The sequence below is a fragment of the Oncorhynchus nerka genome, linkage group LG19 (genome assembly GCF_034236695.1).
Source record: "Oncorhynchus nerka isolate Pitt River linkage group LG19, Oner_Uvic_2.0, whole genome shotgun sequence".
NCBI classification, from domain to species: Eukaryota; Metazoa; Chordata; class Actinopteri; order Salmoniformes; family Salmonidae; genus Oncorhynchus; species Oncorhynchus nerka.
In genome coordinates, this window is record NC_088414.1 from 11337992 (window position 1) to 11351705 (window position 13714).

The window sequence follows — 13714 nt, forward strand, 5'->3', positions numbered from 1 at the left end:
CTCGCAGAAGTCGTGTAAAGCCTAGCTGGATTATCACTACAACAACATGCCCTCTCATTGGTCCAGTGTAGCGGTATCAGATATGACCCCTGACCTCTGACTTGTTAGTCAGATAAGCAGAGCAGTGTCCTGTGAGAACTGGATGTGAGAGGAACTGAGGACGTTAGTGGACAGGGGGAAACTGTCTTTGTTAAAGTTCATGGGCCCTTTGAATGGACTATTACCTTAACTCTCACACACACACACACACACACACACACACACACACACACACACACACACACACACACACACACACACACACACACACACACACACACACTGCCTTGCTCATGCTGATGGGAATATAAAGTCCATAGCTCAGGTCATCAACAGACGGGCTCCCACTCACACCATTAGTCTGTCCGTAGGAGCTGTTTGACGTTGAGGAGAGTGAGAGGTCTACAGAGCCAGTCTCCATGCTGGTCTCTGGCCCCAGGGAGCTCTGGAGTGATTGCACAAACATTAGGAATATTGCTGATGTCATTCAAACGGAGAGAAACGTCGCTACTGTTGGTGTTATGCTATTCATTTGGAGAGTGGTTAGTGGGATATTTGTCTATTTGATTTTGTTTTGACCAGGATTTGCATGGGTCAAGCCACTGGAATTCCTGAAAGCGTAAATAATAAATCATTCTCGTTTGTGTTGTTATTTCTGACGGTAGCTAGAAATGTTCATTTATAGGGGTTGATTGTGTCAAAAACAAAGTCAGTCCGCTTAAGAACGTCAATTAAATATATTCTTGATTGCTCTCGAACTCCCGAGTCCTCTAGGCCTGTTCCAGTCACACACACGCACGCACACACAGTCTGTGCAGGACAGGGGGTCTTTGTGTGTGTTAAGGGCAGGGATTTTGTGTAATGAGAACATTATACAGGTCTAAATCTTACACTGGGTCTCAGACATGAAGTGGAGTGGCAGCCACACCTTAACAATAATACTGCTTTTAATTAGAGCAGGGGCTCCATGCACTTTCCATGGATTTGTGACCTAGTCCATTCAACAGCAGCTAACCACTTTCTCTGGCCCTGAGAGCTCCCTCCATCTAAAAAAAAAAACGACTATGAAAAGAGAGATTCTTTACTGACGGCGTTGGACTGAAATAGTATCCCCATTATGCCGGAATATATTTCTATACCTATTTCAGACTGAATTCACGGTATGTTTGTTTCCTGTAACTAAAAAACAAAGTCCATGTTTGTATGACCCCCTTTCTCACAGTCCCTTATTTGCCACTTTCCTGCAGATATACCCCTTTTATACAACACAGTGCGTAGCACCAGTGAGGGGTGGGAGCATTGGATTTCTGCCTCAAAGCACCAGAATGAATCAAGTGTATGTGCTGTAGTTGACCGCTAGTTTGGGTACCCGACTGTTGCAGTCTATAACACAATGCCATAACATTGCCAGTTAGAAACAACATTTTTCGGTCAAGAATTTGGTCAAAGCCCATCCGCTGACTCGGATATGGTACAGAGACCGATGTTTTCCAGAGGTCTGCAACATTCAGATTTTCAAGCGGTGTTTGTGCAGCTTGGCAATTTTAAACCAGAGAACTGGAGGCTCTGCCGCCAACCGGAGCTATCTAATAAAATTCCTGTCTGTGTTTTTTTCTAACCAAGCTGAATCAGACCTTTTAGAGGAAACAGACTGCTTTCTGCTCTGCTCTCTACTCCACCCTGCCTCTCTCTCTCTCTCTCTCTCTCTCTCTCTCTCTCTCTCTCTCTCTCTCTCTCTCACACTTACTTGCACACTCACGCACACACAGACGCACACACACAGCATATGTTTTGCTACACATCCTTGATTTCCATGCAAAATCATATTTTCCCTAACTTCTTATCGTAACCCTAACGCCTAACCGCTAACCTTAAAACTGCCGTTGTCCTCGTGGGGACCTGGAAAAAATCCTCACAAGGGAGAATTTTCCTGGTTTTACTATCATTGTGGGGACTTTTGGGGATTTCCGGTACCCACAAAGGTAGTAATACAAGCCCACACACACACACACTTACGCTCTCGCATGCCCACAGAGGGAGGAGACAGGTTCATAGCACACACCATGTTGACGCAACACTCCAAACACACAAACACGGCGGAAACACAACTCCTGCAGAATACTGCCTCTGTAAGGCATGTTGATCGTAAACAGTCACTGCACTCATGCCCGCTCTCTCTACCTCTCTCCCCTTCCTCCCTTTCCCGCAACTCCAGAAAGAGTTCAGAATCTGACCAACTGAAGTAGGGGTGGACATAAAAAGACCCCTGGATGCATAGGCTATGTGTTGTGTGGGAATGATTGAGAATGAATTAGTCATTTGATTGATGGATGGTTGTAAGTGTGTCTGAGAGGAAGGGGAAAAAGTTGGGACAAGCTTGCTTGGGTGGGTAAGGATGGAAGGTTGGGACAAACTTGGCTTGGGTGGGGTAAAATGGGATGGAAAACTAGGAGGGGGAGGTGGAGATAGATAAGGTTAGCTTGGGAGAGAGGAAAGGAAGGATGTATCTATACTACAATGTAATTAAAACCATTTTTGACTTGCAAACCTACTGTAAAATTAATAAGAGTTATGGACAGATTAGATTTGAGAGTATTCCTTGTTTTCATTATAGCTAGGATTCAATGGTGGTTATTGCTGAGATATGGAGATGGGCTCTATCCGAGGGATCAGGACGGGGTGGCTGGGAGAGCATCAGACACCTCCCTGAAATAGGTGTGGTGCCTCCACACATGTCACTTTCGGTGAACCCACTCTCCCCAAGTAGAGCCCCACTAGCCACTATACTTGAATTGAATTCACCAGGTATTGCAAACTGACCACAGCACTTAACTGACAGTTGTTGTTCAATGTACAGTACAATGACAGCCACAGACTTGTTGGTACATTAGGAGAAGAGTTGGATCTTAAAAGCCCTAAAAAGGAACAGCGCCACAAAGTACAAAGGAATACTTTGCTTTATGTTTTTTTTTGTGTGTTCTCTGTTAAATGATTGCTCAGCCTACATTTGTACACATTTTATATATGCAATGTCTACAATATGTATCCATGCTATGACTCTTCCATATCTGCTCAAATGTTTTATTTGGTTCTTCAATGCTAGACGGAACAGACAAGGTTAACTTTGATTCTGTACAAACTGAAATGTTTCACATGGAAAGTACACAAATAGCACAAGGTTCTTAAAGGTTCAAAAGAAAAATGTAAGAAAAAGAAATCACCATCTTAGAAAAGCCCATAAACAATCTTTACAGGGTTAAGAAGAAAACAACATTTCTGAACTTAAGCAGGAATAATGCTTCGGAAATGTTGTTTGCTTTAGCTTGTCAAGATTTTTTCTTACATTTTTCTTTTGAACTCTGATGCAACTTTTTCCAGAGTGTGTGATTATCATGATATTTTAGGTTTGAAGACAGCCAACAACAAGTTAAACACAAATAAAACATACTATTTATTCAAAAATAAACCCATTAAACACCTTGCAGCCCTCACAAAACGAATACATGCCAAACCAGTTATTTTTTACAGATAAGGAGGCTTTAATTAGAAACAGCACTATCAATTTCCATTTTAAAAGCTTCTATGAAAATCTATACAAATCATACTAAATAAAAACCTGACTGATCCTACAGTCTTCTTAGACACAACAACCCTGAAGCAAATATAAGCAGACAAAGAATCACTGAAAATAGAAATATTAGACACTTAAAACTTTCGCACGCAACAGGTATGGACGTCTTTCCGATACAATTTTACTTGACATTTAGGGACAAAGTTTGTCAAATGACAAGACGTTACTCAATTCAGTGCTTCCTAGTTCCGTGTATCAAATAGTTATAGTTAAATAGTTAAGGAAAATCTGGAGATTGCCCTGCAGATTACAGACCCATAAATGTAATAAATTGCGATATTAAAATGATAACAAAACTCATAAGCAACAGAATGGCAAAAGTCTTAACCAAACAGGATTACAAACAAATACAAGAACATGTTTCAGTATAATACAATACAAAAAAAAGAAATGTAGGTTTGTCAATAATGGTGGTTGATGCCGAAAAGGCTTGACTGTCTTGAATGGGCTATTCTATTCAAAACTTTCGAAGCCTTCAACTTTCCAGTTGAAATAATACATTTTATAGAAATATTATATAATTTCCTAAAGCTAAAATATACACAAATAACACATTATCTGATGAAATTGCTATAGAAAGGGGTACAAGACAGGGATGTCCTCTCTCCCCCCTCCTGTTTGCACTGGCAATTGAACGGCTTGCAGGAATAGCTATACAGGACCCAAACATAACAGGTATCAGTATTGTTAAACATGAGTATAAACTAACTAAACGTATTTGCTGACGATCTCCTGATATACCTGAAAAACATTGAAAACTCAATGCACCTCTTGAAAATAATATTTTTAGAATACTCTAAAATCTCAGGATATTAAATAAATGTGGAGATAAATGTGGAAATAATTGCAATAGGAAAAATAAAAATAATATTGATTTACAGCAGTGGAGCCTGCTGAGGGGAGGACGGCTCATAACAATGGCTGTAAAGGAACAAATGGAATGGCATCAAACACATGGAACTTATGTGTTTAATGTATTTGAAACCATTCCACCAATTCCGCTCCAGCCATTACCACGAGCCTGTACTCCCCAATGAAAGTGCCACCAACCTTGTGTGATTTACAGCAATCCTTTAAGTGGACAACAAAAATATTAAATACTTAGGATGCTTAATAATTGACAACAGACAGCAAATATATAAAGATAATGTCACGTACATCATAATGATCGGACCAAGGTGCAGCGTGGTATGCGTACATTCTACTTTATTATCTTAAGAATGAACACTGAACCAAAATAACAAAATGTGACGCTATACGAATGAGTGCTGACAGGCAACTACACATAGACAAGAACCCACAAACACAAAAGGGAAAATGGCCACCTAAATATAATCCTCAATCAGAGACAATGATAAACAGCTGCCTCTGATTGGGAACCATATCAGGTCACCATAGACATATAAATACCTAGACCTACAAAACCCCATGACATACAAAAACCCTAGACAATACAAAAACGAGCATACCCACCCTCATCACACACTGACTAAACCTTTTTAGAATGTGTCACGACTCCCACCGAAGGTGGCTCCTCTTCCTGTTCGGGTGGCGCTCGGCGGTCTACTAGCTGCCACCGATCCCTTTTCCCTTTTCTGTTGGTTTTGTCTGATTGGTTACATCTGTTTCTTGTTTAGGTTTTAGTTGAGCTATTTAAGTCGGTGATGTCCGCCTGCTTTTGTGTGGTCTTATTTTCCTCTGTTCGTGTTTGTGGTTGTGCGATTCGCTTGTTTTTCTCCGGACTGGTTGGGTCCTGTTTTTGGGCTGGTCTTTGTTATGCGCCTGGTGTTTTGGCGTGACCGTTTTCCTGCGCCGGAATAAAAAACAACTGTCCTTTACCCTCTGTTCCCTGTGCCTGACTTCGCACCCTCTACTCATAGAAGTGCGTTACAGAATGGCATGGCTCCCAAAGGTTTTATATTTATTTACGTTATTACCGATTACCTTACCGAATACATTCTTTAAAAAAAGTATACTCGATCGTAAGACTTTATATGGGCAAATAAAAAGTAAAGTTGTTCATCTTCCTTAGTCTGAGGGTGGTTTAAAACTTCCGGACTTCGAATTATATCAACTCGCCACCCAAAGCTTTTACTTATGACATATTGTTAAATGCACTAAAGAGGAACAATGGGTACATATTGAAGATGTGCATTCTCACCCCAGAATCGTTTTACGTGTCTATTTTCAAAGGATAAAGCCAAGAAGATATACATTTGAAGTCAGAAGTTTACATACACTTATTTTGGAGTCATTAAAACTCATTTTTCAACCAGGACACACATTTCTTGTTAACAAACTATAGTTTTGGCAAGTCGTTTAGGATATCAACTTTGTGCATGACACAAGTAAGTTTTCCAACAATTGTTTACAGACAGATTATTTAACTTATAATTCACTGTATCATCTCAAGACATCATTCAGGTTAAAGCTTGGTCGCAAATGGGTCTTCCAAATGGACAATGACCCCAAGCATACTTCATAAATTGTGGCAAAATGGCTTAAGGACAACAAAGTCAAGGTATTGGAGTGGACATCACAAAGCCCTGACCTCAATCCCATAGAAAATGTGTGGGCAGAACTGAAAAAGTGTGTGAGAGCAAGGAGGCCTACAAACCTGACTCGGTTACACCAGCTCTGCCAGGAGGAATGGGCCAAAATTCACCCAACTTAACTTAAGGCTACCCGAAACGTTTGACCCAAGTTAATCAATTTAAAGGTAATGCTACCTAATACTAATTGAGTGTATGTAAACTTCTGACCCACTGGGACTGTGATGAAAGAAATAAAAGCTGAAATAAATCATTATTTTTACTATTATTCTGACATTTCACATTTTTAAATAAAGTGGTGATCCTAACTGACCTAAAACAGGGAATTTTTACCTGGATTAAATGTCAGGAATTGTGAAAAACTGAGTTGAAATGTATTTGGCTAAGGTGTATGTAAACTTCCGACTTAAACTGTATAACTTCATAGAACAATATAACAGTCTGGAACGGAATCTATAAGAACTGTTTGGTGAAATAATGTATGTAAATGTTAGGCTGTTTATTGATTTTGTCTGTGTATGTTTTTGTTTATTGTAAAAAATAGTCAAAGGTTTGGACACACCTACTCATTGCAGTTTTAAAAAACTTTTCTACATTGTAGGAAATTAGTGGACATCAAAACTATGAAATAACACATATGGAATCATGTAGTAACCAAAAAAGTGTTAAACAAATATTTTATATTTGAGATTCATCAAAGTAGCCACCCTTTAACTTGATGACAGCTTTGCACACGCTTGGCATTCTCTCAACCAGCTTCATGAGGTAGTCACCTGGAATGCATTTCAATTAAGGAGTGCCTTGTTAAAAGTTCATTTGTGGAAATTCTTTCCTTCTTAATGCGTTTGAGCAAATCAGCTGTGTTGTAAAAAGGTATGTGGGATTTACAGAAGATAGCCCTATTTGGTAAAACACCAAGTCCATATTATGAAAAGAACAGCTCAGATAAGTAAAGAGAAATTACAGTCCATCATTACTTTTAAGACATGAAGGTCAGTCAATCCGGAACAGTTAAATAACTTTTAAAGTTTCTTCAAGTGAAGTCGCAAAAACCATGAAGCGCTATGATGAAACTGGCTCTCATGAGGACTGCCACAGGAAAGGAAGACCCAGAGTTACCTCTGCTGCAGAGGATAAGTTCATTAGAGTTACCAGCCTCAGAAATTGCAGCCCAAAAAAATGCTTCACAGAGTTCAAGTAACATCTCAACATCAACTGTTCAGAGACTGTGTGAATCAGGCCTTCGTGGTCGAATTGCTGCAAAGAAACCACTACTAAAGGACACCAAAAAGAAGAAGAGACTTGCTTGGGCCAAGAAACACGAGTAATGGACATTAGACCAGAGTAAATCTGTCCTTTGGTCTGATGAGTCAAAATTTGAGATTTTTGGTTCCAACTGTAGGTGAACGGAGGATCTCCACATGTGTGGTTCCCATCGTGAAGCATGGAGGAGGAGGTGTGATGGTGTGAGGTGCTTTGCTGGTGACTCCAGGCTGTGTAAAGACTATTTGACCAAGAAGGAGAGTGATGGAGTGCTGCATCAGATGACCTGTCCTACACAATCCCCCGACTTCAACAATTTAGAAAATACTAAAAATAAAGAAAATCCCTTGAATGAGTAGGTGTCCAAACGTTTGACTTGTACCCCGCACTCCCCACGCACACAGACACACACGCACACACGCACACACCGAGCTGTCCTGCTGTTATCAGATGTAATGACTTCAGCATTATTGTGGTGCTTAGAAAGTAATTACAGAGGTCACTCCTTGGTGCAGGTAACTAACTATAGCCTTGTTACAATGCTCTTACCATGTTATTAGCCTTGTGTCGTGGCCTGAGTTTAAGGTCAACTTCAGTGCTCAACTCACTCTTTGATGTTTCACCAGCTCACGCCATTGGCCCTCAGACACACAGAGAGATAGCTTGCACTGACAGATTTGGTGATTTTAGAGATTTGGTGACAGATTTAGTTATTTGAATGATTTATTGATTTAGCTTCTCCCCTGATCTGCGTCCTCAACAACAAACACACCCAGAGAGCGAAGAGAAGCAAAAACAGCCCGTTGTCACATCCTCTCTCACACTCACAGACAATCTTTTCCCATCAGATCCAAGGTCTTTCATCTGAAACCAGTCATCCTGTCCTACTGCATAGTTCACCATCACTCAAATACTGCTGCAAAGAAGGAAAGGGAAGGAGACAGAAAGAGGAGGAGGAGAAGCGGATGGAGGAGTGGGGTACTTCCTGTGTTGTAATAGAAACCCTCTTCCCCTCGGGCTATCTCTCCACACACATGTGGGATAGTGGTATATCTGATACACACACTCGTGGGACAGGACACACAGTCAGAGATAAGGAGAAACACTCTGTCACCTTGAGAGAGAGATGACTGACTGTCTGTGGGAACTAAGCTCTCCAGGACCCGGGATGATGACTGACCATCGTCGTCTCCTGTACACAGTGGCGTCATGCACCCCAAAAGATATGTGAGGGTGGATGGGTTGACCCATGGTTGACCCAACTGCTGGGTTGCAGGCGTTGGGTCACTTAATTGGGTTATTTTTCTTTACAAACCACTGGTTTACTGATGCTGGGTCTGGGTTATTGGTGCTGGGTATGACCCAGATATGAGATGACCCAGATTTGAGATATGACCCAGACTGGAGGCGTAGTAAAGTAAGGGCGTGGATATTAGACAATGATTTTTAGCCAGCCATGAGAGTAAATATCATTCCTGTTCATCTAGTCTGTTGCATACTTATCACATGTTAAGGTCGAACATTGCAGTTTTTGTAGCTTCAATGGCAATTACTGAAGTGTAAAAACCTGCGTAAATCCCATTGAAGGATATGATTAAGCAACAAGGTGGTGTACCTTAATATAATATGTAATAAATCATCTTGATATTATAGGAGAATATCCCGCCAAATATGATTGAAATGTGAATTTGCAGTACGTAAACTTAACATAATAATGAATAAGACCTAGCTGAAAGCCATGCCCCTTATAAGCCACGCCCCGTATAAACCACGCCCCTTATAAGCCCTGCCCCTTTTAAGCCACGCCTCCTGGAAATATCCTAAGGATGGTGCTCAAAAAGACCCAGCTGCTAGGTCAACCTAGCATGAGAGTAAACTATACCCAACTAATGATTCAATTAACTCCTGTTTGGGTGATCCCAAACAACCCAATATGGGTTATTTACGAAACCCAACTCAATGGGTCAAAATAACCCAACATCAAATAATCATAAACGGGTTGTTTTTATTGGGGCTAAACCCCACTCTGTCAATTATAGAATTGAGCATTTTTCCTTCAATCTAGAGCTATAATCACTATGCTCAATTCTATGTAAAAAAAAATATATACTGCGTATCTAAGCACACCTGTTGAGCTTTCTGTATTCTTCAACAGGTGGTGCTTTATTTGAAGAAACGAAATGTGCTTCTCTGCATCTCTGCTAATATCTGGATAAAAGTTTGAAAGAATGTGAGTCTTGTTCAGCACATTTAGTTATTGCTTGCTTTTGTAAAGTCTACCAACCTTCCCAGCAGGCATGCCAGCTAATTGAATTGAAAACAAACGTCTGCTGAAGTGAGACTTTGTCCTTGTGTTTCTTGGCCATTCACATTGTTTTGTTCATAGGTTGTTTTTCTATGTTTGAGTTTCAACTGCAACACAACACTGACGACGAGTCAGACTCAATCTCATAGGCACAAACATGACTCCAGTCGCTTCACCACGGTAACCTCCCGCCCTTAAAGGGGCAGGTGAACATTTTGGTTTCATCTGTGGTATCTTGGTGAAGATAGTTAGACAAGCGAGCTACTCTAACTTGTTTGATAGAAGCCATAGTAGCCATTTTTTTATCTCGGGTTTCCGTTAAAATTGTACAACAACAAAAAATTCATACAATTCCACGTGAAATCACAATGCAGCTAGCTGCACTGTTGCCAGCAACGGTTTTGGTCTGACGGTAGGTCCCTATCAGATGGTTAATCATTGCATTCCTCGACTCCCTGTGTCGACTCCCACTTCTGAGGGTCAGGATTTGATCCTGCTAGGAATGGACTACTAAGACTCAGTATTTTTTGTAATGGAGGATACCAGATCAGTTGTCATATGTCCGAGAACACAAACACGTGTACCTTTCATAGCGAGCTAGCGAGGGACGGAGGGAGAGGGGAGGGGGGCACAGTTTAGGCAGGTCGGCCACCAGGCAGACATTCAGAACTGTGGCACTGGGCCTATCGATCGGCAATCAAGAACGGTATCACACAATAGAGTGCTGTGTCTCGCAATCAGAAAACCGGGGCCGATCGTCAATTCATTGGCTAGGATATTCTACACGCAACAGACTGAAGAAGGAACACACACTCGCATCATTAGAGGAGAAAGAGCAGGCGAGCCAGCGTGCGGGAGAGAGAGGATGGGGCAGGCAGAAAGAATCATGTGCATATGTCTTCTGAATCTCGCAGTGTCTTGTCCTGCATGCCTCATCTTCAAGTTAGCCTATAACACTGAAAAGAATGTGTTTTGTGATAACTGCACTGTGATGGCTTCTTGGTAGCTAGTTATGAGGTTTGGAGATGGGCTAAGTAAAGCCAACTTCATAAATGTGTTAGTTGGCTAGTAGTATTGCAGAGAAACAACAACAACGTTTATTAAAATTATTATTATTATAATACTTTTTTAGAACAAGACAAATCTGAGGGGGCATGTGCCCCCTATTGGCATGACACCCCTGTGTACACCAGTTCAAAACAAGATACAACTACAGGGTGGCAAACTATAAACACAGCACTTGGATCTCTCTCAGCTCTCTGCCTGTCCTAGTCTCTCAGTCGTGACTGGGACCAGAGTTGCTGGATGTATCTTTAAAATGAAGCCCCCCAATGAAATACTGCTCTCCTGCACCCTCTCACCCAAACCTACCCTGTAACTCAACCCCCTAGCCTCCGCTACTCCCAGCCCTCTTCCCTGCACTCCCTAACCCAAACTACCTGCCCCCTAACTTTACCCCCTAGCCAGGCCCAGCCCAGCCCAACCCCCTCACCCTAACCCAGCTGGGCAGGCAGGCAGTACAAGTGGGCTCTGTGCATCGTCCCAGGGCGAACTGTTGGTTTTCAATCCAGGGATGGTGTGTGTCTGTGTCTATGCGTACAGGAAATGGCAGACTCTACAAACCAGTCAACATACCTGCACCCTCTATTAGAACAACAACAAACACTGGCTGGCCCTTGTCCCTGTACCATCTCTCCTGTGGAATGAGGCCATCATCAGTGCATGCAAGTTGAGCCCACCAGTATGGTACTGTATGTCTAACTTTCAGGTTTTTTTAAATTCACTGCTATTCCCAACATTGACCAGCAGGTGGTAATGGTACTCTCTTCTCAGACCGTAGGATACCACCAGTCAGCTACATGAATTTATTTGTCAGGGGATGGAAAAGCATTGAGACTATTTCTGCGATCGAGGCAATTTCACTCATTTAAATACGAATGGGTCCAAAGAGATAAGAGAAGCTAATTCTGGTACGCACTGTACTGTTAAATCTTTACAGCTCAGAAAAATATGCCCAGTGGAGAACGGTGCAGAACAACTATGAATATCTCAGAGTTTTTTCATTTCAGGAGAATTCAATCTGCTAAATATACTTCCCCTTGTCAGCCACAGGCAAAGTTATCCACAGAAACTTCATGACATTCAGATCTACAGTAAACTAAAGACTCTGGGTTAGAGAGACCGCTGGTGCTGGTAGACACTACATACTGCTTCTGCCCTGGACTCTCTCTAGAGGAAATGAGACAGGATGTGGGTCTCTGTGTCCATCTGTCTGTCACGGGACCCCACTCCTTCCTCCTGGCTGTACCAGTACAGCCCTCCAAGGGGAGGAGAGAGGGATACTGGAGAGAATAGAGGAGATGTTTGGCGAGGTTTGTTGGGAACACATTGGGATTCTATTCACCCATGCTGAAAGCCTTGAGCATTGAGGAGTTTCTCCAAGCAGGGAGTCAGGACCTCCATTAGCTTGTAGCGAAGTATGGGAGCGGGTACCAGGACCTCAACATTAAGTACATGAGGGCCTCCCAGGTGGCGCAGTGGTCTAAGGCACTGCATCGCAGTGCTAGCTGTACCACCAGAGATTCTGGGTTAGGGAGTTGTTTGGCCGGCAGGGATATCCTTGACTCATCGTGCACTAGTGACTCCTGTGTCGGGCCGGGAGGAGCAGCAGTACTCTCATATGAAAGGAGGAGTAATTGCAGAAGCTCAAGGGAGATATCAGAACACTCAGAGAACGAATAACTGAATCAGAGAGACAGTTGAAAGAAGAGAGGGACGAGGAGAAGAAGAGGGGAGCTTATAGGAGGAGTCTGATAGGAGGAATGGGATGGAAAGAGAGCTGGAGAGATTTGAAGAGGATGAAAAGAGAGAGATGGAGGGGAGACACAGGCATGAGATTGAGGAGATCATGAAGCAGAGAGAAACCTAATGAAGATAGTTCTTACCGGAGTTACAGAGGAACGACATGATCTAACAGACAAAGATGCTGAGGGAGTTCAACAGACAGACAGATGGAGAAGGATAGGCTGGTGAAAGAGAAGGACAGACAGACAGAGATGCTGAGGGAGTTCAACAGACAGACAGATGGAGGAGAAGGATAGGCTGGTGAAAGAGAAGGACAGACAGACAGAGATGCTGAGGGAGTTCAACAGACAGACAGATGGAGGAGAAGGATAGGCTGGTGAAAGAGAAGGACAGACAGACAGAGATGCTGAGGGAGTTCAACAGACAGACAGATGGAGGAGAAGGATAGGCTGGTGATGGAGAAGGATAGACAGACAGAGATGCTGAGGGAGTTCAACAAGACAGACAGATGGAGGAGAAGGATAGAGAGAAGCTCACATATACAGAGAGAGGGAGAGAGAGGAAGAAGACAGGGAGAACGGATGGAAAATGGAGGAATGTTTGGGCAGATGTAATCTCGCACACCATTACCTGACGAAGACGTTAGAGACGACACTGTTGTGAAGGGATCGGAGAAGTTAGATAGAATCATTCGTTATTTATCTCACAATGTAAGAGCAACGTGGGAGTTTTACTATTTGACCAAGGAGTTTGTATAATTCATGAATCAAAATGCATTTCATTTTAACATTGATACAGTAACGGATTGGAGAGTAAAGCATTTGTTTATTGTAGTGTTTGCAGTTGATTTTTTTAAACACATTGTGGAAAAATCTGTCTGTTTTGCAGATGGTGCTGTGCTCCCCCTCGTGGCTTTACTGACTGTAGTCAGGCCTAATGTGAGCCATTCACCTGACGCAAACCAGCATCAGCTGGCAGACCATTCTATTTTCCACCTAATATTCTTGTGTTGTGTACATCAGTTTGTAACTGCTCGAGTTCAGGGGCGGACTGACCATCTGGCATTTTGGACAAATGCCAGATGGCTGGTCCAATTTTAGCCTAACTTGTTTTTTTTTC